Raw genomic sequence first — 11,536 nt, forward strand, 5'->3', positions numbered from 1 at the left:
TCCCTCTCCCCTCATGGACATAAAGTGAGGAGTTGGGGTCTTTATCTGATACAGGTGAGATTCTGTATACACATAGGATGCACTCCCCTTCTCTGATAAAACATATACTCAGAGTTTGTTTTGAACTGTATGTTTTGTTAGCAGTAAGTGATGTGGCACATGGGCAAAGTTGTAGTAAAGCCAATGAATTGAAGCCAGTCTCAGAAGCCTGTGTTTGCCCACCAGCTGCCAGGCCACCAGCTTGCATTCCTGAGTTCCATGTGTCACAGAAAATCAGGTCCCTCCTCAAACCTGACTCTTTGTCTCCAGTCCTGCTCATCATACTACACTGTGCATTAGCGTTAGCTAGTTTATCTTGCTAGAAAAAGACAGAACTAAAATAAAACATGAAATTTTCCTTTAGGAATCCATTTGATGGTGACGTTTGCAGCATCTGAAAGGATATATTTACACTGATTGGGTCTATCTGAATACTGCCTTTCCTTGAGCACATTGTTACCCAGTTCCCTTGAATTCAACATTTCATTTACATATAGATTGAACCATTCTAGGAAGCAATTTAACGCATTTTGTCTTAATGTTTTTCTCATTAATATCACACATGGGTTAAGTTTCTTCAGTGATATACCTGGATATCAGTGGCAAAATTTCTAGAGTTTATGTTTGCTTTGGAGGTATTTAATGAGAGAATAACAAATGTTTTAAGAGGTGTGGAGGATTGGGCCCAGGCCTGAACTTACACATCTGATTGGAAATTCTTATTAAATGGTGGAGTATTTTTTAAAACAGCACATGCTTCAACACCATTCCCTGTTATACACAGAATCATGCAGGTTATTGGGTGATACATTTAAATGTGCTTGGGAAAAACAAAGCAAAGCAAAGTGTCTGTAAGAAAATTGCTCTTATAGGACTCAATTCTGCAAAACGCTGAGCACCGCAGCCCTGATCCAGCAAAGCACTTAAGCACATGCTTAACTTTAAGCACCTGAGTAGTGCTATCTGACTGTACATGTGCTTAAGTGATTTGCCAGACTGGGCCAGAGTGCTCAGCCCCTTGCAGAATGGAATCTGTGCTCCTGAAATCTCAATTTTCTGTGTGTCTTATTTGGAGATTGGGTGTAGGATTCAAATTAGTGGGAGGATTAAGGGGGAGGAGGGGGAAAGCCCTCATGATAGCAGGGCCAGGCTAAGCAAACATTTCATGTACACACCAGAGAAAAGATGAAAGGAAAGCAGCTGCCCCTTCCATGGTCAGAAATTCTTATCTTCTGACCGAACGTTTGTTGGTTTGTGAAAGCACAAGTGGTCTGGATTGGCGGAAGGTTCAAAGCAATTTTTTTAATAGATAATGCAATCAAAAGTCAGTCTATCTGTTGAAATATTTAGAAGAACAAGATATCACTTTGACCTCCCTACACCTGCGACCTTTGTGAAAGACTTTAAGAAGTGCTTTATGCTTGTTTATGTTCTTTATCTTTAATGGGCTTCTGCATTTTTCAAAGATTAACATTTTGTGAAGTCCTTTGAGCAAGGAATACATTCTATAACTTTTAGTCAGCATTCCTATAATGTCTGCAAGGGAGGAGGCACATACACAGGTATATTGTCAAAACAAAAATCAATACAAAAGCCACAAGGTATCAGGGTATTGCTGTACAGGAACTCACAACTCCAGTCTGCGATCTACCTGTGACTGTCACAGATCAAAAGCATTAGGTAATGAATGAGCCAAAGTGATTTACCAGATGCAGAGTAAATTGTCGGACACCAGTAAAGACAGACTTCGCTAAAGGAAAATTTCAGTGTGTTTGTTGTTGGTTGGTTTTGTTTTGTTTTAAACAAATTATATTTTGATTGGTAAATGTTCTTTTTAAATATGAGTAATATAAAACAAACAAACAAAGAAATTGATATATATTATTAAAGAAATACCTGTGGAGATGTCAACATTTTAGTGGCAGTCCATGATTCTGAGCTCCATCAATGGAGGTCAGCCATGTCCCTGTGAAAAATATGAGCTGAGATGAGTTTCAGTCATGTGGATTTTCTGTAGGGTCCTGGACTCATGTGGTTATGGCACTGGATTGGGCCCTAGGAAACCTGAGCTCAGTTTCTGCATCTGCCACTGACTTCCTGCATGACCCTAGGCAAATCACTTAATCCCTCTGTGCCTGAATTCCCCATCTGTAAAATGGGGATAATAATGCTTACTCTTTATTATGACGTGGTGTAAGTGGATGAAGAGTACAAAATATTAGTTTTATGGTCTAAAAATGTGCCCAACTCTCTTATTAACTGCTTATGTTGTTACTAATTGTGTATTCCATGTTTCCCTTTTATCCAAATCAGTTCTAAATGAATTGATTACATTATGTGCTACTTTCCATCTTAAATGTCAGTCCATGGTTTTTATTTCTAATTAATTGTTATAGAGAAGTGTTTGTTGGCACCAGCCCATTGCGTTCACTCTCACTTACCTGCCTACCTTTTCTAAGCTGTATGAAGGGAAGGTAGCTAATCTTTTTACACGGTGCATTATCTGTTTGAAGGACTGGATGTCATTTTGGTTGCCCTTCTGCTGCCCTTATAATTTCCTTGTTATTTTAAAAAAGTAAGCCAGTGACAGCACTTCAGTGCATAGACCAAGTTCGTCTCTGGCACAAACAAGCACAATTCCCTCTCTGCCCATTTACATAAGGATTGAATTTAGATCCTACCCCAAATGTAACTCCCACTGATGAGGAAACTACTGTATTTGCAAGCATGGAGAAGAGAGCACATGCATTCGAGCTAGCATCACCTGGCCATGGTGTGCATTTCCTTGTTCGCCATTTGCACCATGCTTGGCTAGATTCATCCCAGCACTGGTACAGGGCCAGGTTCAAGTAGCCTGTGGTTCTGGTATCCTGGGGCTGAGGCTTGGTTTGATGCATGACTCCAGTAGACCTCACAGCAGAGAATAGCTGGTAGGTAGGCCCACCCCAGCCATGCCTCTTTCTGCCCTCAGAATACTCCTCTCGTGTACATCCTGACACCAAGGAGCAGTAACTGCAGTGGAGATCCCCTGCACTGGGCAGAGGGGCAGTGCAGTTTGCTTTTTTGATGGTCCCTTCATGCCAGCTACATTGGCACAAAAGGGACGTAGGACAGGGATGACTTTCCCCGTCAGATCTGAGAGAGAAACAATAGGAGAAAAAAAAATCCTTTCATGGATTTTTTGTATGCCAATTATTATTTTGTGAATGTTAACCTTATGCTTGGTGCTAGGCAATGTTGCTGAAATTTTATTCATATATAATCTTGGGAATAGTCTACAGTGTTATAAGGTCTAATGTGGGACTTGATTATTCAGCTGTCACCAATGTCACACGAACACGTGCTACTCAGCATAAGGGCTGAAGTGTCAGACCCTTAGCGAGTCATTTTACATATTTTTTCCTCTTTTCCCAAAGGCAGATTAAGCCATACAAGTATCTATAGATTTATTAAACAGAGAGGGCCAAACTCTTCCCCTAACTTAGTATCCTATATCCCTATTGAATCACTTATTGGGCTTTCACAGTGCAGAAGTCAGGTCAGAACTTAACTGAAAACAAGAAGCTTGTCAAATTGCCCAACAGCCCCTTAAGGAAATTTTTTTTAATTGCAACAATTACCTTTTTGGAAACCAGAGTTGGACCCCGCAGCAGCAGTCGGACCTAAGCAGCTGTATTTCCCGTGGTGACATTGTATTCCCATGGTGTATTTCCCGTCAAGCTGAGAGTGTAGAAAAGGAGATTGGGGTGTAAGTAGGAAGATGGAGTTTGTGGTTCAACATGGGTCACAGGGAAAAGTTAGAAAGTGACAGATTTATGGATTTAATGAAAAGGAGACTATGAAACAATAACAAAAATATGGCAAATTAGACAGGTACACAGGGTTTTCTTTTTTTCTTTAGGTTTAATAGAATGCTTGGACTAACATGATTCTTTTGTTAGACCAGGTAATATTTCTGAAAAACAGCATTACAAAAGGTTAAACATAGAACAGATGTAAGTTATAAAATACAAGCTGATCAAAGCTCAGATTTTGAGACAGATATGTTAGCAAATGATGATAAATCAGTCCCAGTAGAATTGTAAGAAGCAGACAAATGTAACTATGCAAGAGTGAAAGTCAAGAGTTGAAAATCGGGAAGGGGGTTGGGAAAAGAGTGGAAGTAAAGGTTGAAGTTAATTCTAGACAACTTTTGCAGAACATCAAGTAATCTTCAGTGCACAGAAATGACGAACGATACCTGACAATATACAACTAACTCACCTTCAGAATACTGCTCAAACACATATGACTTTTTTAACATTCTTAACATGGACTCTCTTCTACGGTGTACGGCATGCTTTCTCTTCAGTTGTTCTCAAAAGATTTTAAAGTATGCCGAGATCTGAATTGTCATAATCAAATGTATAAGAAGGAATAGAAAATTTTGTGAACTGGGAAGCAGTTCAGCGCTGAAAACATATTCATTTGCATTTATTGAATTTTTCATTAAGAAAATACAAACTTGTTAATGCATGTAAGTTAGGGTAAAATCTATACAAAGATTTGGTGAGGCCTTTCAGCAAAAATTATGAGGGAAAAGAATTGACGCTCTGTAGGTAAATAAATAAAATCTGGTGAGAAGTATACTATTTACCAAGACCTGAGTGAAACAGAAAACATTTAAAAGACCAAGAAAAAGGAGGTAATTGTTAGGACTGTCAGCAGGGGATCGCTGTGATAATTTGATCTGAACTCTGCTAACAAATCATTGCACCATTCCTTTTACTTTAGTATCTGTTTATGCTTCTACAAATTGAAACCCCACTGGCTATGTACTGCAGAACAGGGCTCAGCAGAATAACACATCAGCCTGCCGATTAGTTCAAGGTGGAGAAGGATTAGCTGGCCATCCCAAACCTACAGCCCTCCTCAATATTTTGTCTTTCCCTGCTGAGGTAAAAGGGTGCAGACATATGTAAGTAATAAACTAACAGGCTTCCATCTACTTGAGGTTGAGTGGAAGGAATGCAGAACAAAACTATAAAATAATAATAGACAAAAGGGTAGTGGAGACTGGGGGGAACTCAATACCACATCTGCTAAACTGGGCTGGGATGTAGCACCGGGATGCCCATAAGTTTTTAAAGATGTAACTATGCTTTTTTGTGATCTTGCAGCACACTGTTATGGCCTAGGCATGCCAACATTTAGAGCTGACAGGAGATCAAAAGGCTGATAAATGAGAGGAAAGGGGATGTTTGACCTGCTAAACCATATTCTTCAAGAATTCAAGGCTTTTTAAAGCAATAAGAAAAGTAATAAATAACCGCATCTTGAATATATTGTGGCATTCTTTTCTGAGAAACATTAATAATATCTACAGACATTATATACATATTTTATATACGTACACATATGAGTAAATATGTTTGTTTATTTAAGCAGAAATATTTTAAATGATAAAAGGCCCCTGAACATTTCACTTCTGATGGAAGTTATTTTAATCCATTTTGGGGACTGAATTTAATTTATTTCTTGCAGTTACTGGACAATTTATTTCTAATAGAATATAACTCTAAGGCAACAAGAAGGCTGAGAAACTGAGCACACAAAACCCAGGAAGTTCAGTAAGTTAAAATGGGCCATTTTTTGCAATTAACCTAGGTTGAAATCCTGACCCCACTGAAGTCAATAAGAATTTTGCCACAGACTTCACTGGGGACAGGATTTTACACTTAATATCATTGACCCTGGTCTTACCTAGCCAATGAGACTCCACAAAGGTGTCAGAGTCAGCCTGAGTGGATCCCTTTGCAGGCTTGGGACTATAAGCAGCAATGACCTGATGCTAAAAATGAAGAACCCATATTTTAAAGTTTACATTTTGCAAAGAAAACAGCAGTAGAAAATGGAATGTGTGCTAGGTAGATGAGTCAACATTTCATGACTTTTGGAATTTCCTTACTTGTATGTGCTGGATTTTTCAGCCTCAGTGTTGCGCTAGATTTTTGCACTTAAGTTCCTTGGTTTTGTTGTTGTTTTTTTAAAGATGTGACATAACTCCTTAACACTTGCCACGCACTGCTACTATCTATGATGATTAACAAGTGAGGAGTCAGTTGTACATGTAAGACTTAGCCCTGTATGTGAAACCATACTGCTCCACTGGGAGCACTAGAGGATTCTGCCTGAGAGAAAATGCCTCTCAGAGCTCCTAAGTATTCAGGAGGACACATACAAATGGTGCACATCGCTTTAAGAGATGCAGTATATTTTCTACTCCCCATGCAGCCAGCCAGCTCTGCAGGTTGGCAGGGGTGGGTGGGGTGGGGTGGGAGTGCTCTGCCTGCTCCGAGTCCCCTCCCCATTTGATGTACCATGCACCCCCCGAGGAGTAGTTCACTATCAGCAGTCCACGTGCTACACTTCACTGAGAACTCTCTGCTTTTAATGATGTAAAGGGATAAAAAATGGTGTCTACTTAGTATTCAAGAAGATCTCCCATCAAACTCAACTGTAGAGTTAGCTGAGTAAGGTGTGAGGACTGCTGAATAGGGTCCAATGTCTTTAAAAATAATGGGAACTCAATTAAATTAACTCCAACGCGAAAGTGATGCTATGCTCTGATGCTTTCGGACAACAGCAAAGAAGAAAGTTGTGAAAATATATTAGAGATGCAAAGCCTGGTCATATTGCATAATGGGGCAGTGGAACAGAGTGCTTGGTGGTTCCTCCCACAAGGAGGTGAGGAAACCGGATCATGTCCAGTGAGCTACACTGGGTGGTCACAACCTGTGCCCCACTTCTTCACTTTTTGTGGGGCGGGAGAATGGTGGTGGGGGAGGGGTCTGCCCTTTGCGGGTCTCCGTAAGTCTCCCCGGCTGTGAGATCAAAATGAAAGTCACAAACCGTCACTCACTCCCTCCCTGCTGTCCGAGCAAAGGGCAGGGCTGTGTGTGGGGCAAGTCTATAGCACTGCCAACGATCCAGCCCCAGCACAATGTGCGTGGAGAAATCCCACTGGCTGGGTCTCTGAGGCAGGCTCAGCCTATCTGAGCCTGGGAATCAGCTTTGCTCTTCTCAGTGTTGGGGTGAAGGTTTCCTGCCTAGGAATTCCCTCGGCAGCTTTGGGAGTCGTTCCTACAGCCTGCTCCTTCCCCCTCTGCTGACTGCAGCTTCCTCCTTTTTAAAGGCCTCCTCCCTATCATGCATGATTGACGCGGCTGGAGGGGCGGGGCTAGTTCTGCCACCAGAGCGGTCCCTTCCTCCTCCATGTGGGGCCTGTACACTCTGTCACAGGCAGCTTAGACAAATACTTTTGTTATAAATTTTTTTGGGGTACACTCTCCTCTTTAAGCTCACATTAACTCTGATTAATGTTAATGGAAGCTATTGATGCCCTTTGGAAAGAATATACCTGTAGTAGTACAGTGCAAATTAGATGTAAATTGCCACCTAGGTGTAACCCACTGATCAGTGTTACACGTCCCCCTCTGTGCCTGATCTACACAGGACGTGAGGCTGTTCTAGCACGCAGCTACAGAGCTTGGCTCTTTAGCGCAAGCTGCAGATACTCACGATTTCAGCTCTGGAGATCCCTGATTCAGTTCGCAGTGTGGCGGCCAAGAAGGCAGGGAAAGGAAGCTCGTGAGATGTGAAAAAGGATAAGGCAAAGCAGACATGTGAAGATACACCCAGACTCAATGTATAGAAGTGGGCAAAACAGTACTGTATCCAACTCCAAGCAGAGGAGGCCAGATGGGATAGGAGTCTCCACCGGCAAAATCTGCATCTTGTCAGACGCACAGAACTAGTTGCTGAAAAAGCAGACAGAACTTCTACAAGTGGTAGCCACTGTTACTTCCACACCCACCGGAGACAGATCAAGGCATTTCAATAGAAAACACTGCAAGATCCTAGAAATTGCATCACAGCGACTCAACATTTTCCCATCAAACAGCACTGCATAGTCATCTTGAAATTGAAGCCACAAAGGCAGCTTTTGGTGCAGGATAGTACAACAGAGAGCTTGTTGCACTGACTACCACTGTCAACTTTGTTCCATGGAAAGAAGATATCACTGACTTCAAACTGGTGGAATATGATCTGTATTAATAAACATGTCTTAAAAGTCTTTCCTATGAAAATTCTATTGCTGTTTTTAATGTACACTCAGGGACCAGGTCAGCAGAAAATATCAATGACCTTCTGCTCCACACACACCCAGGAAGGTCACAGAGACCTAGTCAAAAGAATCTGCCAAACAATAAAACAAAAATCTCTGTACACTAGAGTAGTATGAGGGAAAAGAATTGTCAAGTAAAACAGTGCTCCAGCTAGTACGCTCTGCAACGGTGACTCCACATGGGGCGACTGTTTATCTTACAGCTATATAAAATAAGAATTGGGTAAGTGCCAATTGCCAAAGGCCTGAGTGCCACTTCTGTGTCAGTCCTGCATCAATACCCTCCCTATTGTTGTTTTGATTGTGGCAAGAAGGGAGCAGAAATGTTTTATCAGACAGGCTCCTCTATTCTCCAGACAGAGATGTTGTCTTTGCCTGTATGGACCGTTGATATTTCACTCTGAGTAGAGAACCGGCCCCAATTCTCTCCATAGCATAACAATAGGATGTCAATGTCAAGAGATAGATGTACAGGACAACCTTGCCCGTTCCCATAGCCCAGTTACTACAGATTGTATGGCAATCTGATTGGTGGGCTTCATGACTAGTCTGAAAAAGTTATGGTACGCAGTGGCCATGGAATGCCTATTGTAATGTGAGACCACTAGTGAAGGAGCAGCCCTTTTCGAAGCCCATCCAGGGAGGCCCATGGAGCTTTGTAGGCTACTTTTTGCTTTCTAGGATCAATCATTATTTGACAAGGGCCGCAAATAAACAAGTGCTTGGTGAAAAAGACCTGGCTTCTACTCCCAGGAGCTTACAACCTAAGGTCCTCATCTTGCAACTGAATCATTGCAGGCAGGCCCTTCAGCCTAGCCAGAACTCTCCACCTGTGGAGAGTTGATTGAAGGACAGGGCATAAGTAGAGGGATGAAATGAAATGCATTGGAGTCCCAGCATCAGGTTACATCATAAGTCCTTCCATCTTTGTAAATATTGTGTTAAGTGATAGCCTTTTTATCGATGTGGGCTAGTGCTTATGGGCTTTATGGCAAGAACTTTGAGGAGCCATTTGAAAGAGAAGAAGGTGGGTGTCTGGGGCACTGGGATAGGAAGGCAGTTTGAGGTGGAAGAGTGGGATTAGTGTAAAGGAAGGTGAGGCAAGATTCACTGGGGTAGTGAAGGGGATGGGGTGGGAGTGGTAAGAATTAAGAGCAGAGTCCATTGAAGTCAGTAGGACTGAACATAGGTGCAGGGATGTTCCTGAGTGGATCTGAGGATTAGGACTTCATGGTGTAAATTACTATGAAGATCTTCTGATGCTAATACAAGGTAATAAGCCAATCCATGGTAGCAAATATAGCAGTGGGAGAGTTATTGAAGCAAAAAGTACATTCAAAAATGGGAAAGTCAGAAATATCTACTGGTAAAAATATTAACTAAGTATCAATGAAAGATTAAGTATCAGCTAAATTTTAAACATCAAATTTGAAAAAAAAAATTTGCTCCTGGGCTGAAATCTTAATATTCATATTTTTAAATGCATTCTGAAAAGACAGATCATTCACTGTAATGGGGTCAGTTATCAAATAACTAAAATGTCACTACTAAAGACATTTTTATTTACTTTCCAGTTTGCGTCTTTCTGGGGCCTATTTATTATTATAATGGTGATTGTTGTATTGGGAAGGTTTTTTAGGCTGGTTTGCTTATCTATTTTATTTTGCTTGCTTTCAGTTTCTTGTTGCTAGCAATGTTTCTTCATTAGGAACAAAGAGCCTTCAGATTTGAGTACTGTACAAATAAAAGTATATTGGTTTACTACTACTTGTTCTTGGAAACAACCTGAAATCAAAGTGCTGAGATATAAAAGGTAGGGAAAATAGGTGCTATGGAGGGTTTTCCCCTAAGATAAGAATAATACAACTGTAAAATTCACCATGTCTATTATCTTTCCCAACTAGGGCACCCACAATGCAGCAGACAGAATGTTTACTCCAACTGCCCGCTGGGATGGATGACTTTGTTCTGGACCTATTAGAATATCCATAAAATTAACACTGACAGCATGTTGCTTGGTAAACAAACACAGCTTGATTGATGAAGACAAACTGCAGAAATTCCCACAAAGATTTCACTGTCAAAAAGGCCTCTATACATTTTAGCAGCAGTTAGCTATCACTTCCAACCCACTAGTCAAAAGCAGCCAAGTAATTTAACAAATGTGTTTTAATGCAATCATAAGTGACTTGATTGCATTAAAATCCAGTTATTGTACAACAGAATTTCTGTATTTCATTGAAATACAGTACAGAGTTTAATTGATGTGGAAACATACAGATTCTGTTTAATATCCTCATAATCCCGCCAATTTTGCTAATAAGATTACAGTTTAAAAAGCAAACAGACTGTAATGTTTACACATAAAAAATGCAAACACTATTGTAACAGTCCCTCTTACATGATAGCCTCAATCCAGAAAAACACTTAAGCACTTGATTAACTTTAAGCATGTGAATAGTTCCATTGACTTCAATTGGATACTTAACATGCTTAAAGCTATGCAGGTGCTTACATACTTTGCTGGATTGAGGCTTGTTTCTCTAGCTGCAATAATATACATCTGAATGGACAAATTATTATTATTATATTTAAAAAACAGCAACAAAACTAAAAACTAAACGACTGGAACTGTTAGCACATATACTTGAACCCATGTGAATGATTCAAAGTGTGTGTGTATTTTATATGTCCCAATTTAGCCATTATATTTTCAAGTAGCATGTGCCTCTCACTGCTGTTTTAAACTGCTGTACCATTCCTGTTACCGCTAACCACACCTGAGTTTCCAGTCAGAAGGTCAAAAGTACAAATGTGGGAACCCCTCATTAGAGCTGTTGCCCTGATATGCATCAAAATCTCAGTGGATAGACACTGAATACTATTGGGTTAGAAGACCAATCTCTGGAAAAATGATTTGCCACAGCAAGTTTCCACCAGAGACAGTGTGTGTGTGTCACGGGAATGGTAGAAGGAAACTATAAAAAGGAAATGAAATGGGAAATTAAAATATCAAAGCATGGGAGAAATGGGATTTAATGGAGCCTTTTTTACATTTCACCTTTTGGATATTAACTGAAAATATTTAGATTTCCTTCCCTCCCTCCAGCCATCCTCTCCCCCTTCAGCTAGGGCTCTTCTTGAGCCTTAATTTTCATTTGGTTTTTATCTCTGTCACACATTCTGCCTTTATAAACTCTTCTTTTGGTCCTACACTAAGAACACTGAGACGACTTTCTTTTTTCCCTTAGCTATTCATCTTTCCAACATCCATTCAAGTATATGGATTCATGAATCTTGAAGGAGAGAAAAGCAAAGACTTTGCATTTC

At 40.5% G+C, this 11,536-nt stretch overlaps 1 long non-coding RNA gene across 1 annotated transcript in view; it reads right to left on the reverse strand.

The window, feature by feature from the left end:
- The window catches only part of LOC128848853 (uncharacterized), a 76,187-nt gene extending 72,441 nt beyond the window's left edge, over positions 1-3,746 (reverse strand). The window contains exons 1-2 of the long non-coding RNA XR_008447113.1: positions 3,660-3,746; positions 1,936-2,005 (exon numbers count right to left, since the gene is read on the reverse strand). This is a non-coding gene — a long non-coding RNA (uncharacterized LOC128848853). The remainder of the gene's footprint in view (positions 1-1,935; positions 2,006-3,659) is intronic.
- Between the last annotated feature and the right edge of the window lie 7,790 nt (positions 3,747-11,536).

The sequence above is a fragment of the Malaclemys terrapin genome, chromosome 14 (genome assembly GCF_027887155.1).
Source record: "Malaclemys terrapin pileata isolate rMalTer1 chromosome 14, rMalTer1.hap1, whole genome shotgun sequence".
In the NCBI taxonomy this organism is placed as follows: domain Eukaryota; kingdom Metazoa; phylum Chordata; order Testudines; family Emydidae; genus Malaclemys; species Malaclemys terrapin.